This window comes from Myotis myotis, unplaced genomic scaffold (assembly GCF_014108235.1).
Source record: "Myotis myotis isolate mMyoMyo1 unplaced genomic scaffold, mMyoMyo1.p scaffold_m19_p_1, whole genome shotgun sequence".
NCBI classification, from domain to species: domain Eukaryota; kingdom Metazoa; phylum Chordata; class Mammalia; order Chiroptera; family Vespertilionidae; genus Myotis; species Myotis myotis.
In genome coordinates this window covers 165,021,724-165,045,145 of record NW_023416313.1, presented here as the reverse complement: position 1 = coordinate 165,045,145, position 23,422 = coordinate 165,021,724, and the positions used below count along the sequence as shown (strand labels likewise).

Here is a 23,422-nt window from a genome sequence, read left to right as displayed (position 1 = left end):
TGAGAATGCACATTGATTTCTGTGCTTAAAAATAAGAAATTTATCACTAAATGAATAAAACAAAAAACTTCTACTCATATTCAATCTCTCCCTACTGCCCATCCCCAGCATTCTTGTCTATTTTTATAAGCAACAATATTTTGGAAAATGAAAATTCTTGAAATCCTCAATCACAGTGCTACCCCAAAGCCTGGACTTAGTTCGAAAGCTCCGTGGCTCTGACTTAGTAGAGCCGGTTATCCTCTTTAATTGGATCGATGGCGACAACTGTAATTACTTTAGATAGATTGCCTGTAATATAATTATGCTTCCTTCGCCAGCCTGGGCTGGACTTGTGGAATACATACAGAAGAAGCCTCCAATTAATGAGAGGTGAAGGAGAGCACCATACTGCCTCACAAATCATGGTTGTTACTGTATAATATTTTTAATATTATATAGGAAGCTGAAGGAATTATTCCGGTATAGTGAGATGGCTACATTCCAGAGCTATATTTTTATAAGGACCTAACATGAACTACTGATAGTAAATCCGCATTTTCTCACTATTTAGTTACTGCTTCTTATTTATAATAAGTGATTATTATACAAGTGGTTACATCCAAAAGGCATTTTTACAAAGCATACATCGTAAAGTTTAACTTGATTGTTTTCCTATTGTTTGAAAACTTACAGTTTCTAAAAGTGGCATAATAAATAGTAAGAGACACCTTTAAAATACTGGTCTTTATAATAGATGGAGCCATAAATGATACCTAAGGAGCCAGCTGCTTTGCTACAATGATGCCTCTTTCTATTTTCCAATTAACACATGGAGAACTTTACATTTTTTCCACGGGAAGCCCAGCCTCTAATCAGGACGAGGCTGCCAAGTGTACTGCAAACACATGCAGTTTGGGAGACATGGCACATACTGAAATCCACTCCGATCCTATTAGCGTTAGCATTGCTCTCATTAAAAATAGAGCTGCTTGTGGGTTTTCCTTCTCAAGCATATGAGACATGGAACTTGGACATGTGCCCTTTTGAAAAACTTATTCCTGTATTCACAAACCAGATGGTGCACATCAAATGCATCCTGATTTTCTAATGAAATAAAAAAGGGTTCCTGGTGTGTCCTTTAATGAGATTAACGCACCCTCCATGGCTAGTTTTGACAGATACTCCTGGAAAGTTAAACAACTTGGCTAACATGGTTCTGCTGGACCCGACGGGAAGGCTCACCCGGGCTGAGGGCTGGGGCCGCGCTGAGGGGCGCTCTGCATTTTAATTCTTCCAACGGTGGGCTTTAGGAGAGGCGCAGGCATGCCGCAGCTGCTCACAAAGAAACCTCCTGCCTTTGAACATCAGAGACAAAGAGTCTGCTGTCTCATAAAAGGGCTAATCAGGCAAGAAAAAGGGCCGATCTTCCTGTCTCTCTCATTGGTCCAGTCCATGCTTGGTCAGGCCATCAAGCCGTATCCTGAGGGTGCGTTCATCACTCCCACTGCCGATAAAAACCTAATTCTGGGCACCATTTGAAAGTCGCCCTCCTGACTTTGGGATACCGCACAACAATAATGTACTCAAAGTCAATAAAATTATGCTGGTTTTCCCCCAACAAATGACAGAAGCATATAATGTAGCTTACCCTGGAGAAGGCTGGTTTGTGTGGTCAAAAACCTGAAGAAGAAGAAAAAAAATAGAGGAATGGATTAATATTCTATTCCTTCTGACCTTTGTCACCACAATTGTCATTTTCCAATCTGATGTATCTCTTGCTTGAAGTAATAAAATGGTTTAAGCCAAGTTGGATTCTAACCTGAGGCCAATTTCTGTGTTTAATTCCACTATTAAGCTAGGAATAGGTTCAGCTGAGAGGAACAGACTCGAGTGAAAAACTGTCCCAGGTTAGACACTGTAGTTGTGAAACATTTTTTTGAGCTTTCAACAACTTGAAGATCTCAGCTATGTCTTTTTCTTTAATCTCCCTCCACAGATGAGAAAAAATTTTCTTTGTGCTGAGGCACCATTTCATGCAACATCGTATCTCATTTTTCTTCATGAACTGCTCTAATTTAACAGTTGGGCTGGAACAGCACACATTACCACCAGGTTCAGTCATATAACATCCACAATCTGGAAATAACAAGTTGGAAACTTCGCATCCTACAAAATAAATCAGTCACTCCATCAGTTCTAAAAACCCGAGAGTCTGAAAATTGAAGGAAGGTATTTGAACAGCCCTGGGCACAAGCTGTTGCTGAGTTAGATGCTCAGTTAAGCTGAGTACCATGTCTTCTTCCCAGTTTGCTTTGCAGAAGCAGCTATTTTATATTTTAAGTATGTGTATCCTCCAACTTTGCTAGAAAGTCTTAATTAAAAATACCACCACTACCTCCAAGTGATGGGTCCATCAATACTCAAGGATTGGAAAAAAAATTTCCCCAAATGTCACATAAGTCCCTGGGACTGAGGAGCTTTTCCTCTCTTTAAGGCTTCTCTTCTGGGTGTTTTGACACTGGGGATAAAAACGTATTTAGCAAAGAGCTACCAAATTCATCAAAAGGTTAAGATTCTTTTTATTTTAGCACTCTTTCTTAATGGGCAAAAATTGATTGATTTACCTAGAACATTCTTAGCCTTAGGGCAGAAACAGCACTCTGTACAAAACAGTGGAATGGATTTACAAAAGAAAAAGAAAATCAACATTCAAGAATACAGTGGACTTCAAAAATGGAAGAAAACAGACAAAAGAAGGTCTGAAAACATATTAAAATTCTTGTATTTGTTTAAAAGCTAATGGACGTGTTTCAGTTGCACTGAATTATCATGTGGGTACTGGCTCTTTATCTTAGTTGGGAATGTACTTACATTAGGACATTTAAATTCACCTGGATAGTTTATATTCTCACCTTAGTTTCCTGAAACTCCATGTACTTTTTGAGAAAACAAATTAAGGCAAGTGCTTCTCCAATAAATCCACAACCTCTAGTGCTTCCCTCCACCTCCCTCCCCACGCTGACTGAAACTACTTTCAGGAAGAGAGTTCTCTAAGTGGAAAGTTTGTTGACCTTTCGGGAAAAGATAGGGGGTGAAAGAGAGAAGCAGCTAATTACTTGCCACTGGCTAGAATGAAGTGAGAAGGACTATCTGAACCCCAGTAATATTAATCCTCCTTTACTCTGATCTCATCTCTGACCCTTCTACTATTTATTGCTTGGGCATTTGCAAGTACCATGTCCCCTGCACAGTGATTTGCATCTTAGGGGAAATATTTTCTAAATTTAAGTGTGCATGAGGATCCCTTGGGAAGTGTATTCAAAATGCAGATTCCTGAGCTCCAGCCCAGCTCTGCTAAATCGGAATCTCTAAAGAATTAGCACCCAAGAATGTCCATTTTCTTTTTTATTTTTTTAAATCCTCACCCAAGAATATTTTCCCATTGATTTTTAGAGAGAGTGGAGGGGAGGAAATAAAGCACATGGAGGGCAGACCTTATATGCACAGACATCTGGGCAGCTTTGCCAGGAAGCTACGGCTTCATGCTCCCAGGGAACCACCAGTTAAAATCGCGCACTCCCTGACCCGCACTTGCCTGAGCCTCGCCTATTTTCTCTCCATAGCCATGTGGCCTTAAGCTTGGCCGATGGCTGTTCAGACCCCACAGGCAATGGACTGCAGCTGGGACACAAGCCAAGCTAGCCTGATCAGGACTGGACTGCACGTTAACATGGAACGGAAATTCTGGGCAGTGGCCTTTATTCTGGCCCGGCTGAAGACAAGATGGGACTTCTTCAGTGACAGGACATACGGGAAGGGGACATTGGAGGGAAAACCCTTAATTTTACACCATCAATAAAGTTTTCCATGAAACCCCATCCTCTCAGGGGGGCCTTAGGAAATTCTTTTCTTAGGGTACCCCAAGAACTCCACGTCCTCAGATAACAGTAATATATAAGTGCAACTTGTTCATTATTTCCAAATGTCTTTCCTTCTCCTTTATGACTTCCAGACAGATATATGACTAGCCTTAAGCATTAGGTCACTTTGATAATCCATAAATCACTGAAAAAGGGAGAAAATTTAGGTAATATAGATGCTAATTAATGTGGCCTTATTTACTGCTTAACTCCGCATAAGTTATAGAATCCTTGAAATTTATAGCTAGAAGGACTTCAGAAAAGATTTAGTTCAATCCTTTCATTTTTTAAAAATATTTTATAGGTGAAGAAACTTTCATGCAAAGAAATTAACTAATGTTAGGGTTATTTTATAAATGGGAATTATCTGAAACATTAATAGAACGTTTTCACTGTGATCTTGAATGATTCCCAAGTTTCTGCTTAATTTTCACCCCTTCTCAGTTGAGATGGAAATATCCACAAAGCAAACAATGTAAGTAAATACAATTAATCATAATAAATTATGTACTGTCTTGGATTTGCCTAGAACCAAATACTACTGAAATAGACACATGACGTCCTGCTGTTTCTAATTTTCCACCAATTCATGAAACACTTCATGCTTTTCTTATGATTGCACAAACCTTTCAATTTCCTCTTATAGTGAATATCACGAAAGGCATCAAAGGGCCTGAGTCCATGCCATGAAGTCCTTGAGTGTGGAATGGCAGTTTCTAATGCACAGAGTTTGCGTGAATGATAATCAACTTATTATCATTTTCTTTTATCATCCTCAGGACTTCATTTCCTTCATCTATCAATGTTGGGATTGAAATGGATGATATCTAAGTATCTTAAAAAATGATACAATTAAACTAAAATATAAATGCTGGCATAAAGATGCTGAGTTTTAATTTAAAACATATATGAACATATTTGAGAAATGATCATCTCTCCCATCACCATCATTTCATTGAAAAGGAAAATTTCAGCTCTAAATGCATAGGAAGCACATAATCTATACTAATAATAGGGTAAGATACACATTGGTTGGGATGCTGTCACAGTAATGACCAATCAGCAGGCTGCATGTGCAGCAGGCGTGGTGGGTGGAGACTTGCAGCATCGGGGTTGGGGGCGGGGCCATGGCAGGAAGGCCTCTCCATGCGCCTGTACCAGGGGTCCACAGGTGTGCGAAGTGGCCTCTCTGCCATGGCCTGGACGGGGGTCTACAGGCCTCCCCGGCTCCGGCCTACCTCTTTGGGGTAATCCATCTAGGAGCCCCAGATGGGTGGGTGGGGCCTACCTCTTTGGGGCGATGGATTGTGGGGCTCCTGCACTGTGGCAGGGCACAGACCAGGCTGGGGGACCCCCACCCCACCCCGAGTGCACAAATTTCGTGCACCAGGCCACTAGTTTCAAAATAAAGACAATCCTTAGGTTGAAAAAAAAAGAGTAATTATTCTTATGTTTCCCGTATTGCTGTAGATTGGCGATTTTCAACTGGTGTGTTGCAAGAATTTTTAAAACATGCAATATCTGACTAGTCAGGGGCACAGACCTCTGTTCCCTTAGATTGTCAAATAAAACAATGACAAGAGCCAATGCTACCAAAGCCGTCCAGTGTGAATGAGTCAAAATTACACCCACACCAAATATAATATATTTTTTGGTGTGCCACAGAATTCTAGTAATTAGTTCATGTGTGCCACGAGATGAAGAAGGTTGAAAATCACTGCTGTTGAGTCACAGTGACTTTGCCTTGGACTAGCCCCAGCCTAGGAACTACTCTTTGGGAGCCAGGCACTCTTGTGAAGTTCTACAGAGAACTTAGAAGCAGTGTTTCCCTGGGTGTATCTGACTCAACACTCCTCCCCTGAGATGCTTCTAAATAAGGGACTTCCTGGTTTTAGAATAATGGAGTGTGTGGTGGGTGCTTGACAGTATAATTCCCTTTCAGAGGTTCTTAGTGAATAATATTATAGATTCAGAGTTATCTTAAAACTAGGCAAAATGTTAATTTTATTTCATCTCTCATTTAAAATAGTTATTTACCCCAGGAAGCAAGTATTGCACATAGCACCTGAGAACATTCTGAAAAACTAGTGTTCTGCATAGCACACTCTCAGAAATTTGTCTATGACTTCCCTTAAAGCAACTCCATGTCCTAACCTTCCACTTACAGTTAATAGGCCCACCTTTCTCCCACTCCACAATGTAACTTCGGAGAACTCTCTGATCTACACTCAAGAAATATTAGTTAAGTGATTGGAAGGGGGCCTACATGGCAGATGGCAGCTGCAAGGCCAGAATAAAGACCTGGGAGAAAGGCTAGGTCTTCATGAGGGAGATGGTGTCTCCCCTCCCATCAGATCAAGCCATGCAAGCCGTGACTTACAGGTCTTTCCTCCTGATCATTTTGGTAGCTTCAGCTGTGGGTAAGGAGAATGAAATAACAGTGGCTTAAAGAAGATAAATTTTATTTTTCTCTTGTCTACACAATTACTTACATAGTCCCAAGCAGTGACTCTCAAGGCCCGGGGGAGCAGAATCAGCTTCGCCTGGAAGCTGGTTAGGAAGGCACATTTTTGAGACTTTCCCACACCTGCTGAATTGGACCGAGGTTCATCAAGCCCTCAGGGTGAGGCTGATGCCAATCTTTCAGAAACACTGGTCCAGAGGTAGTGGTCCAGGGCTGGAATGGGGACTCTGTCCCAGGAAGTCATCCAGGAATCCAGGCTCCTTCTCTCTGGATGCTTCACTCACTATGCCCTAGGTGTTTCCCTTGTACACATGATCCCAAATGACTTGCTACCAACATTTTCCAAAGCTGGCTTCTCCTGAGTTCCTCAGCCACATCAACTCTACCTGGACTGCTCCTAATTGCCTCCGTCTTGTCCACTGATTCCAGCCTAGTCCATCCCCACAAAGCTATCAAAGTTATCTTTTTTTTCTTTTTTTTAAAGTAATTTTTATCTCTTTCTTACTAGATCATCATCAGATTCCCTGTTGGCAAAGGCCAAAAAGCAATGAAGGTCACAGAGTTTTTCAATATTGTTTCCTCTATTATCCCTCAATCCTTTCCCTGGACACCTTTTGGATCCCAGCTATAGTTAACACTGTATGTTTCCAGAACCTACCACAGTGCTTCGGCCCCTGTGCCTTTGCACAGGCTGTTCCTCTTGCTTAGAATGCCTATGTTTAGATTCCTCTTACAACCCCCCCCCCACTTCTTCCAATCTTCTTTTTTCATTTAATAAACATCTACTCATCCCTCAAAATTGAATCAACACACCACTTCTCTGGGGCCTTTCTCAATTAACTCATGCTTGGTTACTTGGTTCGTGTGCTCCCATTATAGGTATTCCTACCTATTCTAGAACACTCGTCAAATTGTATCATACTTTTCTCTGTACACATGTGCCTCCCTCATTAGATGGAGGCTTCTTGGAAGCAGGCACTGATACCTATTCAATAAATATTAAATGCCTACTTTGCGCCAGCAAGTATATACCCTGAAGCATAGGGCCTCAAATAGTATCAGTGTCCGAAGGTTACCCAATAATGCCTGGTTTAAAGCAAGAATAAATGAATATTTTCCTGTAAGTTCTCTCAAACAAGTCATGGTTGCAATTAACACCTACTAGTACTTCCAATGTAACTGTGGGTACCCATGAGAGACGTGCGTGGAACTATTTCAGTTGTTAGTACGGTGTTGGATTTGCTAAGTTTGAAAATGGGAAAGTATTTTCAAAATAAACACTGGCCTTTGAAGAGCAAAAGCAGAAAGAAAAAGAGGAGGGGAAAAAAAAAACACAACACACTGGGGTCAGGGCAAAAAAAAGTGAAATTTCTGTGCTCAAAGCAAGGAATGTGTTTGTACTTAGGGAAATTGGGCAAAATGAGTCCTGATACAGCGATTTCAGCTCTGCAGAGAAACAAATATTATCCCTCGAAGTTTAAGGGCACCTGTCCCTCTTGCTGAGCAGGAGATAGTGAATTATGTTGTCTATGCACTGATGAGTTTACATTCCCTCAGGCATAGTCAGCTGTGGTACCACTTCACCCTGAAATCTTTTCTTTCAATTTTTTGAAAGAAGAAAGAATGTCTTGATGCTTGTAGCTTTTCTTCTGATTATTTAAAAAAAAATGAAAGTCTTTCCAGGCAATTGTCCAAACCTAAGCACTTAAATTAAAATGCTCATTTTCAGTACTTCTCATGTAATTCCCTATCCGGATTGAGGCTAGAGATCTTTTATTGACTAATCATGGGACAAAGAGTAATTACTGCTTCTGAAATTTCAGACCAAGTTAGACTGAAGGGCACTGAACAGAGATGAGTGGGACTGCCGTGGCTCCTTGGAAGAGGCATAGGGCAAGCCTATCTTTTTATTATCTGTTCTGTGCCAAGACCTAGCTTTGTTGATTTCATCAGTGAATCCGTTCTTCAAGGTTATGTTCATTGTTGCGCTTTGTACTAATCTGATAAGAAAAACAATGTGATTGCCAACTTGTTACTTTTCATAATGAACCAAGCCATACACATCTATGCAGTCATGATGAATAATTGTTGGATGTAAAGTATTATGGACTATCATTACAATATGTTTGTCAATGATAGCCACTATACAATGCAAATGAAAAATTCAACAATCTTTTTCATAATTTTCATGAAGGGCCCTTCTAGATGAAAATTTTTATTTATGTAATTTTCCTAAGATATAATTTGACATAGTCTCCGTCTCCTAAGGAAGAGTTTTGTTGTAAATCCACTAGCTGGCAATTACCATACAGTTTAAATGACTAATTACAAAAACTCACTCCACAACCATTGACAAAAATGGCCACACTTATAGCTGAAATGAACACTGAGGAAATGGATCTGCCTGGCACCCACATCCGGGAAGTCAATCACAGCAAAATGGCCCAATCATGACTCCAATTTTGTGATGAGATACAATTAACCTGTTGTCTGAGTCAACAATAATAGATACAGAGGCAGAGCTGCCTCAAACAGATTGTCAAACTGCAGCAGGAAGGCCGGGGAGGGTTAGGGGGCGGGAGGTAGGGGGGTAAGAGATCAACTAAAGGACTTGTATGCATGCATATAAGCATAACCAATGGACATAAGACACTGGGGGATAGGGGAGGCTAGGGGACTGTCTAGGGCGGGGGGATAAAATGGACACATATGTAATACCCTTTGTAATACTTTAAGCAATAAATAAAAAATAAAAAAAAATAAAAAAAAATCCTATTTTAGTCCTGCTTTACCACTCTTTGTACCGTTGGATACGAAGAAGAAGGATGGGGAGAACTCGTTCACAACAACAGGGTAAGACATCTGCTAGGTATGTTTGCATGAGATGTTCTATCTCTTTTCCACAACATTTTCTCCCCCACCTACCCTTCTCTTATGGCCTCCACATACTTAGATATTGGTTTTTAATGAAATGTACTTAGGAACCAGGATCATACCTTCCCAACTCCCATTACCTTGATTTCCGAAAGAACATCTAGTTCAGCGACTGTTACAAACTTATGTTAGGGCTGAAGAACTCAGGAAATGCCACCAAGAATACCACTGACAGCAGAAAACAACTCTCCCTTCTGGATATCACTCCTATCCCCGAAGTTTATCATTTCAGATGGATAGGTGTTGCGGTCTTTAGGCAGATATTTACAGCAGTCAGCTTTCTCTCCTATTCTCTGCTATGGCTCTTTCAAAATGTTACTCTTTCCACGTCTACCACATCTCTTACCCGTGTCAGTAGACAGCCCTCCTTCTTTGACTCCAGAGATACTAGAAGCCAATACACCGGAACTCTTTCAACATCCTGAAACTTCTGGACCTACCTCCACGTCCCATCCTCCCTCCATACATCTGTTGTCTTTACTTGACTTCACCTGTTTCACTCCTGATACAATGAAAGCAGTATTTCCCATAGCAAAGCGGAACCCTATAAATTCTGGCTCCTATCTTCCCAGTTCTTCTCTCCTATACTTTCAACTTTTAGTGCATCTTTCCCCCCAATATCTGAAATAAAAAAAAAAATAACAACTTTCCATCAACCTTTATATTTCCTGGAAATCAAACCTCCTTAAAAAACTATCATCTGTGTTATGCCGGGACCGGTTTGGCTCAGTGGATAGAGCATCGGCCTGTGGACTGAAAGGTCCCAGGTTCGATTCCAGTCAAGGGCATGTACCTTGGTTGCGGGCACATCCCCAGTGGGGGGTGTGCAGGAGGCAGCTGATCGATGTTTCTAACTATCTCTCTCCTTTCCTCTCTGTACAAAATCAATAAAATATATTTTTTTTTTTAAAAAAAACAAACCACCTATCATCTGTGTTAGCCAGCCCACAAAAATGACCCTAGACCAGCCACTCTTGGCATTCATGTCCTTTTTCAGTTCCCTTTCTTTGAAGTTAGGCTGGACTAGTGACACACTTTTTGGCTGAAAAGAAAAATGCAGCCAAATGACATTGTCTAACTTTTGAAGTTAGGTTAAAAAAGTCCTCCCACTTCCTACCTGGGTTTCCTGGAACACTTGCTCTTGGGGGAGCCAGTCACCAGTTAAAACTCCAGCTCCTCAGGAAACCCAAACTGGCTATATGAAGGGTGATGTGGAGAGAGGGAATGAGCCCCATCCAGCCCCGAGCACTTCCTATCTCCAAGGTGAGGCGGCTGCCATGTGAGTGAAGAAGCCCTCGTGGACATTCGACCCAATAGGATCTGCAAGTGATTCTGGCTCCCACCAAGGTTTGACTGCAGCTGAGAGATTCTGCACTAGTTTCTGAGGCACGCTGTAGCCAAGTACCATAAACTGGGTAGATTAAAACTGCAGAAATGTATTTCCTCACAGTTCTGGAGGCTAGAGCTCACAAATCAAGGGCTGTGCACCTTGAAACCTAGAGATGGACAACCCTTTCTGCCTCTTCCTGGCTTCTGGTGGTGGTCCTCAACTGTTGGCATTCCTCCATTGCAGCTGCATCACTCCAGTCTCTGCCTCTGACTTCACATGTTGTTCTCATCATGTGCTTCTCTCATCTTCTATAGAGACACCAGTCGTATTGCATGAACAGGATGATTTCCTCTTAACTAATTATATCTATAAAGACCCTATTTTTAAGTAAGGTTACATTCTGAGATATTGTTTTTGAGGCACATAATTCAGCTCACAACAAACCCCAGTCTAGAACCATCCAGCTGACCCCAGATAGACCACAAAATTGTGAAAGATAATAATACATGGTGTTTTTAAGTCACTGAATGTGAGGCTCATTTGTCCCATAGCAAAAGATAAGCAAAATGCCTTCCTTTACTCACATCCCCTTACTGTAGTCTGGTTTCTGCCAACACACTCTTTTGCTGAGGTCACCAGTGACCTCCTTGGTATTAAATCCAATGGTAGAGGTGCTGTTCTAGGAGGGTGACAAAGCTTATCTATCTACCACCTTTCCTCCCTGCAGTCCATAAAACTAACAAGGAAATTTTATGTAAGAATAAATTCACCAAATCCCTGAAAAATAAAGAAGGGTGATATTAGCAGACCAGAAAATCAAAGCATTTCTTAAAGATGGAAAGCAGGTAGAATTGGATTGAAAGAGGAAGCAAAAATACAGCCAAGGAACCCAGAGCTGAGGAAGACCCCAGGCACAGATTCAACAGGATCAGGAGGCTCTGTAGGGGTCGAGGTCAGTCTCCTCTCCCCTCCTCATCTTCCCCTTCCACCAGAGCAGCTGGAGGAGATATACTCCCTCACCTAGAGTTGTTACAAAAATAAAGTCGGCTCTTTCCTTGGGGGTCTCCTTCCTTGGGTATTGGAGCCAGAGGGGCAAGGGGCGGTGTATGTGATAAAGAGGTCTTTACAAATGGGGAGGGAACAAATGAGAGAGGGATGCACCGCTCAGCAGGAGCCATACATGGGCTTCCCACACATTTACCCATTCCCACTGCCACAGTCCAGGTGGACCTGGTGCCCTCTACTGTCCAGCCACCCTCACACCCTGACAGAAGTGGGCCCTCAAGTGACTAACCCAGCCTATCCACACGTGATATCATTTAACCACTGGTAGTGCAGAGCTGTTCAGATAAGAGACACCTTTAACTCAGAATTTCTCTATGTTGGCACCATTCAACATTTGGGGCCAGAGAACTCCTTGTTACGAGGCTCTGTCCTGTACTTTGTGGGAAATGGAACAAACAACATTCTTGTCCTCTACCCAAAAGATGCCATAAGTATCCCCCCTGCCTGGCGTTGTGACAACCAAAAATGCCTCCAGACATTTCCAAATCGCTCTCTATTGAGAACCATTCCATTTAATTCATGCCTAACAAACTCCCTCTTTGGCTCTCTGCTTATTACCAAAGACCGTAAAACTGAATTCTCTAGGAAATACATCTAACTGTAACTGCCTTCTCGGCCTCTACTCCCACTCTCCAAATCCTTCCAGGGACTTGCCTCTCCTTCGCAGACAGAACCACAACGGAGGCGCAGACTTTCAGACAACATCCAGATGTTGGTCTTCACACCGCACTTGCAAATGCCTGCAAAGGAGGCTTTCTGCAGTCTCAAAAGTGTAATTTGTGTTTTCAGATACGTGCAGTTCTTGTGCTAACTGGAAACTTATCCCAGAGTAATGATTCTGTGTGTGCCAAGCCTGAGGAGTCTGGCTTACAAAAGAGGAAAGGCAGAAGTGGGGGGTGAAAGGCCAGCAACGAGGATTTAACTCCCCTGAAGTTAGTGGAAGGCGTAAACTGCTCTCTGAAGGAGCAGGATAGAAAAACGAATGGGCTAAAATTCTCCCCTCGAGGTGGTTGGCTTTGCTGGAGTTTCTTTTGAGTGCACTGGTCCTCTCTGAAAAGGAAATGTTCCCAGGAAAGGTAAGCCTGACCTGCATCAATCTGGGAGGAGACCTTGGACACCAAGTACCCCAGAGAGAAGGGCAGGGCAGAAGAACTCTTGGAGAGTGAGAGGAGAGACTTGATTGGGGTAAGGACTGAGTCCCTTTGGGAATTCTTGGAGTAGACTGACTCTCTCTAGAGCAGCGGTTCTCAACCTGTGGGTCGCGACCCCTTTGGGGGTCGAACGACCCTTTCACAGGGGTCGCCTAACACCATCGGAAAACACATATATAATTACATATTGTTTTTGTGATTAATCACCATGCTTTATGTTCAATTTGTAACAATGAAATACATCCTGCATATCAGATATTTACATTACGATTCACAACAGTAGCAAAATTACAGTTACGAAGTAGCAACGAAAATAATTTTATGGCTGGGGGTCACCACAACATGAGGAACTGTATTAAAGGGTTGTGGCATTAGGGAGGTTGAGAACCACTGCTCTAGAGGGTCTGGGAGTGTATGTGGGAAGAGCAGGAGCGAGGAGAAGAGGCCCTTTCAGCTCAGTCTTTCCATGGCGGGGTGGGCAGGGAATTTCTTCATTAGTTAGGCATCTAGTTATCTTTCTCAAGTACTTTCCTGTGGATGTAGATGCACAGAAAACATCTGTCTGAGTAAACCAACAATGACAGATCAACTCATTTCACTCCAAGATTGAGCTCACTGCCAATGCAAATGGAGAAGGCGGGGAAATCCAGGCATTTATTGCTTCCCAAGATACCAGTGGTACCTCATTTTAAAAAAGAAACTTATTGCTCCAGAACAGTGGCCAGCAAACTCTGAGATATTACCTATTTTGCAAATAAAGTTTTATCAAAACTCAGCCACCCTCATATCATCTATGGCTGCTTATAATGATCGAATATATTAGTTGCCAGAGACCATATGAATCCATATTTAAAATATTTACTATCTTGCCCTTTACATATAAAGTTTGCTAACCCAGCTCCAGAGCACTGAAGGAAGAATTGTTTTTGTTTATATACCATCCAGTTGCCTGCTTGTTCTTTACTGTGCTATAGCCATAGTTAAACAGAGTGTGGGATTGTCAGTATGAGACTGGCAGTTTTTGTAGAAGATACATTTAGATTTCTTTATTGTTCCAATAAATGGTGCTTTGCTGAGAGGTCTCGGATGCTGCCATGAGCGTCCGTGTGGCCTCACAAGTCTGCAGGGTTGTAAAGTGGAAAGAGGAATATGTGGATGGAAGGAGAGATGACGTGGTAATGAGTCTGCTTTGAAAACTCAGGACAGAGCCAGGCAACTGGTGGGATGAGGCAGGACAGAGGAAGTATTGTCTCCCAGGGCCCTTCTGACCACCCAGGCATCTCTGCTCCTTTGTCTGTCTCTTCTTCTTTCCTGTGCCCAGATTCCTCCCTGTGTAGGAAGAAGCTTCCTCCATGGTTGCCCACCCAGGAAAGCCAAAACACCTTCTTCTGATCTGTTGCACCTATGTTGTGATCACCCTCTGCTTTTCCTTTCCTGGCTTTCACACCCAGACCCCTGGAGACTTCCACCCCCAGCCTACCCCTTTGACAGTTTTTCTGGCCCACTGGATGAAGCACCCTGGGGAGAAGAGAAGGCACACAAACACAGGCGGGTCTTATGAAAGAAAAACAAAAAAACAAACAAACAAAAAAAACCCCTGTCAAATTTTATTTTGAAACACTCACCCTGAATTTAAATGCAGTTCTAGCACAAAACAAGTAGCGAAACAGAGTTTTCTTTATAAATTGATGGCTACAGGGTTCGGGGGCTTGTGAATACATCTGTTCCATAGGATGTTTTGTTGAAGAAAATTCATTTAATTCAGCAAAGTGCTATTACGATGAGCCAGCTGCTGGGCATGAGGGAAGCTGTGCTCATAGAACTCCAATTTGAAATGGTGTTTGTTTAAAAGTGATTTTACCTTCCCAAAGCAAAAGCTTTGTGTACTATGATTGGACATGAAATCATTTGGATAATATGACCACCTTGCATTTATTTTCACTTGTCTAATTTTACAGGGAACAAAAGCACTTTCACAGAAGTGAGCTTGTTTAGTCTTCCTGGCCAATCTGGGAGGTAGATAAAATGCTATTCATTTGGAAAAACAAGTGAGTTAAGGCCTAGCTAACCAAGGCTGCACTAAAGTAGAAAAAGATACACCAAAACTTTGATTTCTAAGTTTTTGGAATTTTTCCTAGCATTCTTGCTGCGTTTCTAAATTAGAGTACTGGTTCTCATCTCATAATGGGCCCCTATCATTTCTTGCAAGAAGTCCTTGAATTCTTATGCCTACTAAGCATGATATATACACTAACTGAAGGATATATCACAAACACATCTCAAGAAGCCATGATAGGTAGCCAATGAACTCATTTCAAAGGCACCTTAAAATGAGCAGATATTAAAAGTGTCCATTTTTTTTAAAACTGGAGAAGAGATGCTCACTGAAAAAGGTTGAGAAATACATTGTATGGCTCACTAAGTGGCCCCAGGATGACAATAGCAGCAGCTGGCCTTGGTTCACATCTTGGCCTTGCCTGGGCACCTCCACGCCCAACATAAGCAGCAGTCATCTGCAGAACACTTTGTAGCTCATGCTGTGTCACCCCAGGCAGAGCACAGGTGGCAAATAACCTTGACCTGTACCTCTCCTGAGACCCCAGAGCCAGTATACCCAGTGGACAGCTTCAGACCACATTAAAACACCACCACCCAAATACCTCCACAAGCAACACACTGAAGGCACAGACTCAGTGGGCACCAGAGCCCCACTGAGGTAAGTCCTACTCTGTGGGGTAGTCTGATACTCCACTGTGATCAGAAGTGAGTGGTCAGTGGTCACAGTCAGTCCTTGCAACTGATCGGCCTGAGGGTAAAAATCCCTCCCACTGATGTGCCAACAGCAATCAAGGCTCACTTACAAGAAGAGGGCATAAACAGCCCACACGGGGGGCATACCTCGAGTACCAAGCTTGGTGATCATGGAGGTTGTGCCATTGAATCCCACAGAACACTTACTAAATAAGGTCACTCTACCAAGCCTGAGAGACATAGCAGCTCTACCAATACATAGAAACAAACACAGGGAGGCTGCAAAAATGAGGAGACAAAGAAACGTGTCCCAACTGAAAGAACAGAACAAAACTCCAGAAAAAGAACTAAACAAGATGGAGATAATTTTGTTCTACTAGATGCAGAATTCAAAACACTGGCTATAAGAATGCTCAATGAACTTAGAAAAAGAGTAGATGAACTTAATGAGAACTTCAACAAAGAAGTTCATAAAACATAAAAGCAGAATTGAAAACATGAAAAGGAACCAGTCAGAAATGAACAATACATTAACTTAAATGAAGAATAATTAGAGGGAATCAGTGGAGTAGGTGAAGTGGTGGATCAAATAAAAGATTGGGAAGATAAGGAAGTAGAAAACACAGAATCAGAACAGCAAAAGAGGGAGGGAGGGAGAGAGAGAGAGAGAGATTCCAAAAAAAAAAAAGTAGTGTAAGGAGCCTCTGGGACAACTTCAAGCATACCAACATCCACATAATGGGGGTACCAAAGGAGAAGAGAGAGAGCGCAGCAATGAAAAACCTATTTGAAAAAGTAATGACAGAAAACTTTCCTAACTTGGTGAAGAAAATAGACATAAAAGTCCAGGAAGAGCAGAGAGTTCCAAACAAGATAAACCCAAAGAGACCCACACCAAGGCACATCACAATTAAAACACCAAAGTTTGAGACTGCATGGAGGGACCTAGAGAGTATTATGCTAAGCAAAATAAGCCAGTAAGAGAAAGACAAGTAGCACATGGAATCTATGAACAAAATAAACTCTTGAACAAAACAGATCCAGAGACATAGAAGCATGGAACAGACTGTTGAATCTCAGATGGAAGCTAAAGAAGTTCATTTAACAACAAAATGGCAATAAATACATATCTATCAACAATTGAATCTAAAAAGCAAAATGAAAAAGCAGAGCAGAAATAGACTCATAGATACAGGGAATGTTTTAATGGTTGTCAGATGGGAGGGGGGTCAAGGGACTAGATGAAAAATATGAAGAGATTAAGAGATACAAATTGGTTGTTACACAATAGTCATGGGGATGTAAAGTATGGCATAGAGAATATAGTCAATAATATTCTAATAACTATGTATGGTGTCAGGTGGGTGTGAGATTTATTGGGATGATCACTTAGTAAGTTATATAATGTCTAACCACTGGGGTATACACCTGAAACTAATATAATAATGTGTGTCAATTATAATTGAAAAATAAAAAAGGTTGAGAGACAAATAGGTTAACTGAAGTGGGTATTGCAGGATTTTGGAGAACTATAGGAGCCTTGCGGGGGGGTGGGGGGGGTGTAATCCTGAACAAATGCCCCCCTTGGCCTCATTATTCCTTCATAAAGTCAGTTAATCATTATAACTCCATGTAGAGAGGTTGCATGCCTGATGGTTAGGGATACAGGCTGGAGCCAAATAGATCCTGAGCTCATTTTTGATGCTTTTCTCAACTTGAGCTTCTATGCATATAAAATAGTACTTACTTTACAAGGTTGCTGTAGTCAGTGAATAGGATACATCATTTTTATAAATTACTTAGCACAGTGCATAGCACAGAGCAATTATGGATATATTTTTATTATTGTTATCAATTGTGTTATTGGTATAAATAATATATTTTTGATCTATCCCCTAACTTAGTCAATTCTCTCCCAATTTCTGTGGAAAGATGCTGCATGGCTGAGGTGTGGACACTTGCAGAAACCTATTAGAGGGAAGGTGGTCTGTCTCATTTCTTGCTACACAGTGTTTTTGCCTCTATTAAGCTAGCAACAAGCCCTAGGCAATATTAACTTTTCAAGATGAGGACAGGCTCCCACATTGGGGCTGTCAGAGAGAATTTAGGGTGTGTGAGCCATTTAAATGAATCAGACCTGACAAATCCGATTTACAGATTAAAATAATATTGTGATATTTACCCAAAGTATATATAGCAAGTTAAAACACCTCCAACAGGCAGACATTGATCGCCTATTTTAATCAGGTGGTATAATTTAGCTACCACCAGCAGCAAAATGTTTAGGAAAGGTAAATCTAATCATAAATACTTCCCATTCTGGTGCATTTAAAATCAAGGAAGACCTTTGTGCAAAGTTGACTACAAGGTGACACGTCTGCCACATTATGTGAGGTCACATCAGATTTCATTTGGGTGTTAGGAAAAGATCTGACTTGACATAAACAGATGCCAAACAAAGTGCTAGGGCAATTTCACCAGGTGCCAGTGTATTAAGCTAGACAGACGACGGAGACTCGCTGCCTGCATATGTCCACTAAATCTCTGTTGCTGGTGGGACTTTATCAATATCGCTTCATCAATATCCCCAACATTTCTTAGCAGAATCAAGAATCATGGCCTTGAAAGAGACCTCAAGAAATCACTTCATCTAGAAAGCCTGAAACAAGGTTATTGATTAAAAGAAGCGTGGTCTGGCTTATTTATTGAATGAATAAATGAAGAAAAAATCTTCACCTTCTATCCCCAGGGGACTGCTTTGCCTTGGGGGTATGAGAGGGGCAGCCCCAGGGGTTTAAAGCCAGATCCAGCTGGATCACTTATTTATTGTTTATTTATATGCTGCCCACTTCTAACAGGGATTTGCAGCAGCTGACAATGAAAGACCCCCAACAATAAAGAGCCTTATCCCCAGCCATCCCTGGAAGGGTTGTATTTTCACTCTCATGATCATTAGGGGAGGAAAAAAGGTACTAAATGGCTATTTGCATAAGATGTTATGCCAGGGCTAAATAAACCAGGCAGAGCCAGACTCTGCTCATTTGTTCTTTGACAAATATTTATTCAGTACATTCCACATGGAAGTTCTGTCAGGTAGATTGGGGGTGGCAAATATGAATCACGAGTGAACACTGCCTTGCCCTCAAGAAGTTTACACTTTAGAGGAAGGAGCCTAGGACAAAGGTATGTGATAGTGATGTGTGTGGACAAGACACAAACCTCCTCTCCACCCCCATCCCTGGGTCATTCAGGAGAGATCGGAGCTGGGAGGGAGCTACAGGCAGGTGCAGTGGAAGAAGGTCAGGGGACCTTGCATCTGTTCATGGCGTGTCCTAAAGAAAAACCAGTTGAAGCAGACAAAGCTGCTGGCAAAGCTGTGAAGGAGAACTCAGTTTTCCCAGACACCTCTCTGCCCTCCTGGCATCCTCTGCCTCCTCTATGCGCCCCCCCGCCCCCCACTTTCCTTCCCACCTGGACACCTTAAGTCCTAATGCTGTCACAGCTGCCTGGCTTCACCTTCCTAGAAGACTGGAATGCCATCATGGTGATGAGTCCTGAGAAAAACATGTCCATTTCAATGGGACTCTGCTGTCTTCTGGCTATCACAAAGAACAGTGATCAGACCATTACCTACTAGTACACCAACGCCAGTTTGTTACAAGCCATGCCTAGGAGCATCTGATTTTAAATTGAAGATCATGCCTGGGCACAAAGGAAGTGACATTGCAAAATATGGGCTCCTGGAAGCCTATTGTTGGAATGAGAGATTTCCTTAAATCCAGGATCCAAACAACTTCCAGCCCTGTGTACCTAGAAGGTAAGGAGTACCTGGAGAAAACATCCTGGGAGGGTCTCACTAGCCGATCTGCCCTAGCTCCTAGTAAGGAGGAGAAAGAGTCTCTTCAGCTGCAGACCTTCGTTCCGTGGGGCCGTAGTTGTTCAACATTAGTTTATATAGGTATCCCACAGGAAGCTTTACAAAATGCTGATTCCAAGGTTCCATCCTTGAAAACTGTTTCTTCAGGAGGTGTGAAGTGAGTGCTGGAATTTGAATTTTTAACAAGTATCACAGTGGCCTCTGAGGAGGGGAAATTAGGGCCACCCTTGAGATATATTGCCAAAGGGATGCATATTCCAAGAGGATGTCCAGAAGAGCAGGACTTGTGTCTATATTATTCACACATGAACTCCTAGCACCTAGAACAGTGCTTTGCTCAGAACAGACATTCATTAAATACATGTATCAGTGACTTGGGACTTGCCCTGCTTCCCTGCACCTGTGGGAGTTGAGGATTGGGCAATATTTTTTGGTGAATGGTAGCTTTGGAGAAAGTACAAATGTCTACATAAAAGACTCTTGATTATGCAGATGTGGAATGAGGTGGTAGAGAACCAGTCTAGAATGTGAGAGTAGAAATCCCATATGGGTCTTGCCCTTCCCTCAAGAAGTTGATAGACTGAGGGTGTGGGGACAGATTGGCAAGAAACACTGGAGCTTATCCTGCGAATCAGGATCTGCTTAGCATCTTACCATTCGCCCTACTCCCCAGCCTTGTGGAGGCAAGAAGGTACACAAAGAGAAGTGGAGACAGGGCAGGACTTCAGGACTGAGGGGGAGCAAGCAGCAGGGAGAGCTCAGTGCACGCAGGGGCTGTGTTCTCCAACCTACAGGGGACCCTGAGCAAGCTCCTAGCACCACAAGCTAGCAGCAGCTGCCTCTTCTGCTTAGTGTAGAGCAAAACCCCAAGAAGGCTGCTTTTGGCCAAGGCATTTACCCTGTGGCATTTAGTCTGTTGTCAGGTTAGATTTATTCTTTTGTCTTCTGACTGGCTTTGATAAAAGACAAGTGTCAATCCATCTAAGAAAAGAAAATCCTACAACTTCTTTCAATGACTCATTGCTGGGCCTTTTAATCCACTGTCAGAAAATTCCTATACCTCGTGTCTGATGTCAGGTCAGCAGGAGAACAGAGATAGCAATCCCCACATCCACTGACTGCATCATTAGACTTCTTAAAGGCACTGCTTGGGTGGGTGGACCTGCTCTAAGCAAGACTGGCTGCCTTACAAATCTTGCTAACATCTATGACGGCTCAGTTGACATTTTGTCTGGTCTATTTTCCTTTCACCAGTGGAATGAAACAGGACACTGGACATCGCTTGGTTAAAATGGACTCCTTTCCAATATCATCATGCTTGAAGAAATAATAAATAGATCCAGAATCTGTTTTGGACAACCTGGGAAAACTCCCCAATCAATTTCTTCTTCCCCAGAGTTCAAATGGTTTCACGTAGGGATTGCTGCATATGTATGCCTGTGCCCATGCAAAAAGATGTGAGACCTCGGTTCTGTCTGACCTTGTATACAAAGGGTAAATTCTCCAGACCTCAGATATACATCTGTAAATAGAATGGGTTCAAATGTGACCTTCTCAGAAGGTTTCCATGGCCACGAGATCTAAAGGAATTCCTCTCCATTTCATCCACTCTCAACCACATTCCCTGATTTAATTTTTCAAAGCACTTATCATTACCTAGAATGATCTCGCTTACTTGCTAGTTTGTTTGTTTACAAATAGTTCTGCTATAATGTGGCACAAGTTCCTAAAAATCAGCACATTACGTGAAATTGCACAATATAAACCACTAGGCTTATGGGGAATATGGGGTTGTGAGCCCAACATTCAAAAACTGCATCAGTTAAATGTTTATAAAACAAGATGGAAACAATGAAAATGGCAGCACAGTTTTATATATATTTATTGGCCAAGGCATACATAAGTACTACAATATCTATGTCAGTTTATCTTAAAAAAACAAAAGAAAAAAAAACAACCCTTAAGTTTTGCTTGTGGAAGAGGGCATGGGGAGGGTTGCAGCCTGTGAGTTATTGTGAAGTGGTAGAAGAAAGTTTATGTGAAATCAGATGGATAGCTGTAGTTCCAGATGTGGTTCATAACACATTTAGCAATGTGAGGTAGCTGGTGGATGTTTGAGGTGTGTATACATGTCCAGTTTGTAAATTGCCACGTGACACAGTTCAGCTGGGTGAAGTTTTCTGCATTCTATTGTTTCTCATAAATGAAATCATGCATAAGCAAATATGAAATTCTCATTGTGCGCAAACTGTTCCCTAAGCTATCAGTTGCTTTGCAATAAATTCGTTTTCAAAACAAACATTATTGGAGGTCTCATAGCATTGGTTTTCTCCATGTACTAGAATTTAAGGTCAATAAGATCAGGGAAATTTTCTGTTTTGTTCCTTGCTATATTACCAATATCTGAAGAGTTTGACAACAGTAGGTTTTCAATCAATATTTATTGAATAAATGAATGAATAGATCTTTCTTCAACTTCTCTCCTCACATGCTAGTTATACCTTGTCAAATGTTACAGTGATCCTCATTGGTGTGTTGGTTGTTTTTGGTGAAAGAAGTAATTAGTAGGATGAGAGGGGTTTCAAAATTGCTGTGCTGGGGGGCATATCTCTGAAGATAATACAAAAATTAAAATAAAAACTACTGTGAATTACTGTGATATCCACCTAAGTCCTTCTACTTTTGTAGTCATGAAGATATATAAGGCTCCTTCTATATATTACAAATATCTGATTCTAATTATGGATTGTTTCAAAGAGTCAATGCAGAACTATGGATGAAGGCAGGACTCCAGAACCATACATAGAACTATGTTGTGTGGAAAGGCACCTGTACTTTATGCCACAATGAATGAAGGAAGCCTCAAGTCTAGCTGTAAGCAGGCAAATTTGCTGGGAAACTCTAGCTTCTGTCCCTACTCTCCACATAAGTGTGTCTCAGACCTAGAATTTAATCACTTTTCTACTATGTCAGAGAACAGAATTAGAAGTGGCTTTGAAAGGTCATCCCAGACAGGTGGGTTATGTCATATTCTTAAGGGGTTTGAAATTGTTTAAATTTCAGGGAAATTGTCTAGCACCACTAAGTAAAAGGTCAAATCAAAAAGCCCCAAAAGAGCTAAGGAATGCTCCATCTTCTAAAATTTCTCTGATTTAAATTTGGAACCTAAGAAAATGTGCCAGAAAATCCAAGTGTTGTGGTGGAGTTGCTTTGGTTTATCAGGCAAAATAGGGAATATTTTGTTATGATTCTTTACTTCCACAGTAACTGCTCAATCTTATGGAGAGTTGAGTGGAGTGGCAAAGTAATTACATGGTGAGTACCATATATTTACGATTATTTATGTTTTCTAGATTGGAGTACAGGGTAATTATTTTTGGTCTTATTAAGTGCAAATTACCAAGTAGTCTTCAGGAACATGTAATTACTATATACTGTAGTCACATGCCACTTATCAAGCAAAATGAATACTCTGAAAATTTTATTTAATACAAGCAAAACGAGGCATATGGTTTTCTGAAGCAAAGTGTCTTGGGAGAGGAAACAGAAGCAGTCCCTCTTAACTTAGAGAGCTCTACTCTGCGAGGTGAGGTCATGGAGTCCCTGTCTTCAGCAAGTGCCCGAGGGACTTCAGGTGCTCAACACAGAGAAAGACCACCTGCCTGAGGTTCACAAAATACTCTGATCAGCAGGTTAGCCTCTAAATACAACAGACAGGAAAAACCAGGGTCCTCTGTGGGATAAAATTTTCTGTTTTTGACTGACTAGTTTGTGTTCTTCTTCTTAGATTGTACTTTGAGAAGTATCCGTAATCCCACTGTTACAAAGATATAGACATGTTGAGTATTCCTTTTGAGTTTTCCATTACACATAGATCATCTATGTTCAGTTTACTTTCACACACACACACACACACACACACACACACACACACACACACAGTCTGAG

At 41.7% G+C, this 23,422-nt stretch overlaps 1 protein-coding gene across 5 annotated transcripts in view; it reads right to left on the bottom strand.

Annotated features, from left to right (window-relative positions):
• SEMA6D (semaphorin 6D) overlaps positions 1–23,422 on the bottom strand; it is a 586,160-nt gene that overhangs the window by 177,334 nt on the left and 385,404 nt on the right. For all 5 annotated transcript variants that reach the window (XM_036300565.1, XM_036300571.1, XM_036300556.1 and 2 more), the window contains exon 4: positions 1,631–1,662. The gene's annotated coding sequence lies outside the window, so the exon portion shown is untranslated. The remainder of the gene's footprint in view (positions 1–1,630; positions 1,663–23,422) is intronic.